The sequence below is a fragment of the Netta rufina genome, assembly GCF_964035555.1.
Source record: "Netta rufina genome assembly, chromosome: 11".
Classification (NCBI taxonomy): domain Eukaryota; kingdom Metazoa; phylum Chordata; class Aves; order Anseriformes; family Anatidae; genus Netta; species Netta rufina.
The window spans coordinates 4,432,871-4,440,262 of record NC_140134.1 but is presented as its reverse complement, the minus strand read 5'-3'; positions in this window follow the sequence as shown (position 1 = coordinate 4,440,262).

Sequence of the window (7,392 nt, the reverse complement as noted above, 5' to 3'; positions counted from 1 at the left end):
TGAACATGCTTGTTCCAAATGGTAATTTTTTTTTTTTTTTTCAAAAGAAAAGTATTTTTTATTCTTTTTGCAGACAAATATTTTGGTAATATACCCACTGTTTTTGAAGTTTTCATCCAATATAACTGTAAAAGATCATGACGTTAAAAATGGCATAAACATTAGCTAGAGGATCTCTGCTAGTTAGGTATGCAGGCAACAAGACCACTGGTTGAGATTAGAGAGATTAGAGCCACTTTTTTTAGCCAGCTTTTAGCTAACTTGATAAACAAAAGTGGGGTAATTTATTGTATCATAAATGATTAAATATGTTAACAAACACAGCAACACAGTTCTTTTTGTGTAGAGCCCTCTGGGAATGATAACATACATACGTATTAGGATTGCAGATTTGCACATTTCTCTATGATCCACAACATGATTTATTTAATATGATTTATTTTATTGAAATATTTAAATCCAGTTGTACTGGATTTAAAATTCAACTACCTACATTTAAAATAATATGAAAAGATGAATATGTTTAGATAAGTATTTCTTGGTGAACTTTAAAGTATTTCTCCAGAGATGCAGAAAACAGAAATAAAGAGATTGTTATATTCTTTATCCCTTACTCCATTAAGGTTTTACCACTTTGATGTTGACTTGATGTGACCTTAACAGTTGTGGTTAATTCTATAATACTTAGTTGGTAACTGGGTAGAGAATAGGCTTGTATTAGAAGGGACAACCAATAGCGAGATACTTACAGAGCTAGCAGAATTTATTTAATTTATCTGAAAAAAGCACTTGAAAACAAAACATTGGTATGGTCTGAGATTTATCTGACATTATTTGTTAGCAGATTCCCAGTTTCCCTTTAATCATTTCTAAAACGTTAACCTAAAAATCATGATTATAATACCACGTTTTTGTCATTTTGAAACAGAGTGCAGATTTCAAATGGATCAATATTTGTGATCATTTTGAGCAATAGTTGAGATCTATTGCTAGTATCCCTCCATGATTAGTGGTTGTAAATCTTCATTCTTCTGTAGCTTCCAAGTACTGCATTATTTTTAATTTTATAAGGTTTCTTCAGGATGATGTTGTTCTCATAACCCAATGGCTCTAACAAAAATGCATGCATTCCAAGTTAAGTGGTTCACTGCATTGCCATTGTTGATCTTTCAGCAAAGGAGGAGGCAGATCATAGAACAAAAGAGCTCGATCAGTATAGCTGGTAGGAGTGGTTCAGGACAGAAGGGTATGTGTTGCTGATATGCTGTTAGAATAGTTTATTGCAGAAGACAGCTGAGGATCAATATACAGTGTTTGCTTTTGATTAGATCAAAGAACATGCATTATTTGTTACCTATGGCCCTCTTCTTTCTGCAGGCACAAGTGTGGACTACTTTCCTTTTCAAAATAAAAATATAAAAACTTGAGTTTTATATATTAACCTGTTCTTTTTACAAGTTTAGATTTATTTTTTTTTTCCTCCTAGTATATTCTTATTGGCTTAGTGTCTTCAACATTCATTATATAGAATTTTCCATGCCTCTCATAAAAGTTGTGACATTTAGTAGAAACTTGAATACCATCCATAGCTAACAGTGTAGGAAAGCACAGGATTTCCATGCATGTGCATACTACTTGTCAGAAACAGAGGAACAATAGTGTTTAGGAGAAGATGTTCCTCCATAAAAATCCTTGCAAATACATCAGGTCAAAGAGACAGCAACTGATACCATTGCTGAGGATGTGTTTTGTTTATTTTTAGGCCCGTGATAAACAAATAGCCTAAATAGCATCACATATATGCAAAAGGCTTACCATTTTTAGATCAACAATCATATTAAGGGTTGTATATTGTCCTTGGTAATGTGGTAGAGCTAAATTCAATTAAACTCGCATATATGAGAGAGGCCTGTGATAAAATATTACCTGAGTACAACTCTAGAAGGAAATGGCTTTTACAGGACTTACTGCAGCCTGTTGAACCCTCCATACTAGGAAAGAGGGATGCTTTACAGAGGCAAACTGTGTCATTCTTACATGTACGCAAGTTTCTTTGACCAGTACAGTCTGTACTGCTTAGATTACCCAGCTCTGGGTTGAGCAGTCATGAATAGACTGTTTACTGCACTATGTTTACATTCTCAGCTCTGAATACTGGTACTTTTCACAGAATCACAGAATCACAGAATTTCTAGGTTGGAAGAGACCTCAAGGTCATCGAGTCCAACCTCCAACCTAACGCTAACAGCCCTCCACTAAACCATATCCCTAAGCTCTACATCTAAACGTCTTTTGAAGACTTCTAGGGATGGTGACTCCACCACTTCCCTGGGCAGCCTGTTCCAGTGCCTCACAACCCTTTCAGTGAAGAAGTTCTTCCTAACATCTAACCTAAAACTCCCCTGGCTCAACTTAAGCCCATTCCCCCTCGTCCTGTCACCAGGCACATGGGAGAACAGGCCAACCCCCACCTCGCTACAGCCTCCCTTGAGGTACCTAAAAAGAGCGATAACACCCACGTTTTTAGGCAAGTGAATCCAAAGCAATCCAATCCACTCTCAAAGGAGGTCTGTGTTACTGGGGCTGCCTCTGTTGCAGCAGTGTGCCACACAACGCTGCCATATCTCGTGGTCCACGTGACATAAGCTGCCGTTCACACCATGCCTCTTATCTGCTTGCTTCACAAGCAGGGCATGCACAGGGAGCCTCACACAGAACAAAAACCACAGCCTGTGCAGGCTGAACCAAGCAACGAGGAAGTAAACTAGAGACAGGCTGACTGTAGCACATGCAGACAGGCAAGGAATGTAAAGCTAACAGGCAATGTTCGTTCATCCATCTATCTATCTATCTATCTATCTATCTATCTATCTATCTATCTATCTATCTATCTATCATTCTATCCTAAACGTACCACAGAGGATGTCAAACTTGCATCCAATCACATCATTGTAACATAAGCCACTGCAACACTTGCACCCACCCACTTCACACTAGAATAGTTTCCCTACCTTAAATTTTTGTTTCATTTTTTCTAGTTCCAATTTCCTGGAGGGGCAAGGAGGAAGAGCAGAATTTTGGAATGAATTGTATGTGAAATTTCATATTTAGCAGTTTTCTGAAAAGTCAGGGGGGTTGGCTGCACTGACCCATCTTAGTTTTTACTTTAAAAGATAGAATTGGTATTTTGTACATACTGTGTGGAGTACTTTAGGAGTAGTAACAGCCAATCTCATCCCCAAATCAGGCTAATTTTAATAAAATACATAATTTTGTGCAATTACAGAGAAAATAGTGCAAACTTGTTTACCAACAATCATTTTCAAACATTAGTGGAGTGGTAGGATCTAGACAACGTTAAGCTATTTAATCAATAATCCAGACACTGAGGGAATTCCCAGACAGCTGTTGGATTTTTCTCCCAAAATCAGTAACAATAATCCAGTGGTGTTTGAAATGGCGTGATTGCATATTGTACTGTATTAAAATACCTTTTGTAATGTATAAAAATACATGCTGATATTTCCTCGTGGCTCTCTAATTCCTCCACAAGTATTATTAATAGCCACGTATTTCTTATGGAAAAGCTGCTAACTGCTTGGGCATAGGAAGTCTGCAAAAAAATCTTTTGATTTTACCAGCAAATACCCTAAAACGGCTTACTGTCAGTATAGACTGTTATCACATGTTTTTTAGTGTACTGACACTGATGGATGTTAGTTGTTATGCATCAAGTTTGTGTGGCAGAAGCAGAGGAGGTGTGCGTGAACCGACCACATGGATTTCGAGGGACAACAGGCCTGGGGGATGGGCAAGCTGACCTAGTAAGTCTTTTCCATATCCAGTGCCTCCAGTTCTGCTTTCATACGGGTTTCGGTTTGATGGAAATACTTGTCTTGTTTCCAGTAGCTACGTAGACACATACAACATCTAGTTGCTATGTTGTTCTAGATGATGATTATATAGCTGTAACTAGCTTGCTTAGGGTGTTCAGAATGCTGTTTACAAATACAAACATTTTTCTTCTTCTCTGCTTTGCTATTGGAGCTTACGTATTTCTGTGTCATCCTTTCTAACCTAATCCAAACAATAACCTTGGCTCAACAATTTAAACATATTGAATCCCCAAACAGAGTAGTTTTTCCTAGTAATACTCTGATTACAGCAGCTTTTATGTCTGAACAGGAAAGGACCTTAAACACTAAATCTCATCAGAACTGTAAAAAATAAGTGGTGAGCATCAGTCACATTTTCTTGAAATACCACAAGTCTTTCTTGAGGCCTAATCCTTTAATCTCTGGATTTTGGGCACTTCTGTTCTGATTACTAGGGATCAAAAGGTTTGGCAAATACTCTTCAGACCGTTCTTCAAAGTGGCCACTGTAATGTTACCAGGTTATGACAAGTTTATGATTTTTTTGTTGTAGTAGTAGCTGGTGGATTTTTTTTTTTTTTTGGGGGGGGGGGGGGCAAAAACAAGCAAACCAAAGCCAAGAAAAACAAGATAATCAGTCTGTCTCACTGAAAATTAATAATAATTAAAAAGCACGTGGTCCTCCAGTGTGGTGGTTCAGAAGATTCCAGAAGACAGCAACATTAAAGTAAGAGAACTATCTTTCACTGATGATGGAAATTCCTCCTATTGCGTAAGACATAACATTTTCTAGTTGATGGTACCCCTAAAGAGCTGCCAGGATGTATACAAACATTTTTCCTAGCTTGTTCCCAAAGCAACAATTCATTTTACTTAAATTAGAAATCTTACACTATTTCCTATCTGAAATGCTGTCATGTGTGAAGTTGCATTTAAAAAAAAGTGTTTTGCAACCTTAGACCGCAATCAGTCCCTTAGACCTGGCCCTTAGATAATTCTGTCGAATGTTCTCTGGAAAAGTACACCTTTTTTTTTTTTTTTCTCTCCAAATCAGGTTATTTCTTCATCCTATTTCAAACAAAGGCTACATAAGTTGAAATAAATCAGTGATTCCTTCTTCCAAAATTTAATTTTCATTATAGAAAACCAGAAGTAACATAGGGCTAAATATTTTCCCAAATATTTCTTACTTAATCATTGGAACTAAGACTGCCAGTTTATATGTTAGTTTCTCTGTCTAAAGAACACAATTCCATCTCCCTTAATTTTAAGGGAGGCAACAAGCTGCTATGAAGCAGAAATCACCTTTCAAAAGAACGGCATGCTACTGACATGGTAAACTTTGAAAAAGAAACCATCTTGTCACCCAGTGCAGAGCCCTGCAGTCACTACAGGAGCAAATGCAAATCTGGCCATGCTGTTCTTGCTGATCCCATTCATCATCATTAACCTGCATTTATTTTACTGTCCATGCTGTTGTCAGTGAGAAATATAATCATGTATTTAGTACCAACAACCATATAATCTGAAAGAGCCAAATACTCTTCTGTTCTTTTAATGCATATTTTATTTGCATAGGTGTGTTGTGACTTGTATCCAATTCTTTTCCACTTGGAAGTGTATGTTCTGCGCATGCTATGCGGCATAAAAGTTATTTAGAAAACACATTTTTTTATCGTTGCTTTTATGAGACTTGCCACGTTGTATATTTGAGTGTGCATATCAAGGATGAATGCAGATGAAGTCTTAAAATCGCTATGCCATGTTGACAACAGCAAACCAGGTCTGCCTTTTACTACTAACTTGCGTATTTTTATTAACTTTTCATTCGGTGCAGAGTAAGATGTAATCTAAAATATTTGGTGACTATAGTGTGGCATCACCGAGCAAATTAGTATTATCTAACAAGTACAAACAAGTTCTAACGTTTTAAAAGTGTCAGTGTTAGCATTCACAAATAATATATTCTCAGTGTAGCCTTAAACTAGAATAACACGTTTTGGTATTTGCTCATTCTACGTTGCTCGATAAAAGAAATGCTAATTCAGTCTGCATTGTCAGTTCAGCCCTTGGCTCCTCTGTTAATTCCCTCTCTGCGATAGAAAACCCATAACAGTGTAATAAAATGAAGTGAAAGTCCACCTGCATGCTCCTGTGTAAAACTGCCAGTGTGAATGCATGTGACTCGTTAGTGCATTAAACTGCTTTGGGAAATTATTTCAGCTTAGGTGAGGCACAAACGTTTTCACTGAATATAACTATATGTATAGTTCAGTGTGGGGCAGAGCAGAGAATATTCGTTTGTTATTTTTTTTACCTGTTTTCATAAACAAATGCCAACAGTGATTGTTATTATTTGCAGAGCCAGCAAAAATTCATTTGATTTTTTTCTTCTTCTGCCACACAAAAAAGAGATGTTATTTTAACAACACAGTGTTTGATAGCTTTTAAAAATACATGGCCTAATTTTTAGGCATGCTGAGCACCCACAATTGCAATTGAAGTCAGCTCTAGCTGAAGATGCCCCACAGCACTCTGAGGCAGTCCCTCCGATTTGAGATCCAAGTACAACATTAATGAACGTCTCTGATGTGAGGGTAGCTTCCAGGAAAAGCACGAGGGGGTTTGTTTTCAGTTCATGGACTAAACTTCGGCTGAGTCTTTTGAGAAATACATATATTGAGCACGTCCAAAAGCTTGGCCAAGGTATCATCGCAGCAATCTAACTTAGCAGTAATTTGTAAGTTAGCTTAAACTGAATCAGGACTTCAGTAATGGGAATTACTTTGTGAGGGGAAATGCATAGATCAGGATCTGGACATCTACCGTGGGACAGTAAGGCACAGCTAAGCATCTGTCTTTCAAAGAAACTACCTTGCCATGGCAAAAATAACCTTGGACTGAATACTGTACTGAATTTGCAGGCTAGGACCATTTGGCAGGGATTTAAAGGTTTTTGTTGTATAGTCACCACTTTTTTTTTCCTTAGAGCAGCTACGATTTTCCCAGGATTCATGCTTCAGCAGGCAACAGCAGATAACTGGGAAGGCCTCCCAGAAAAATAAATGACACAAAAAAATTCAAATCCCTGACAAAAACAAATACATAAATACAAACTTTCCTAGATGTAAATGCAACAAAGTGGAAAAACGTCCTTGCTTCTGTCTCATCACTCCTTACAGTCCTCTTTTCCAAGCGGAGTTGAATCCCTGCTGTCATTTAGGTATTGTACATGTATTGAGTGCCACAGGACAGATGTACAAGCAGTATAGTGGCAAGTGAAAGGCTGTACGTTCCTTTAAAATTTATTGTCAAATAACTTATTAGCATTATTAAATGAACTGCTGTGTTCACATGCTCTGAACTTTTGGTTAACAGAGTAGTGGGAGAGGAGAAAAACTGGCTAACGTTAATTTTGAATGAATCAGCTTTTATGCCTTTGGCTGTCCTGAGTAAAAAGAGCACTCCAAAGGCATTTAAGTTCAAAGGCTGCATTGTGGGTTCTTTTCCCTAAAACC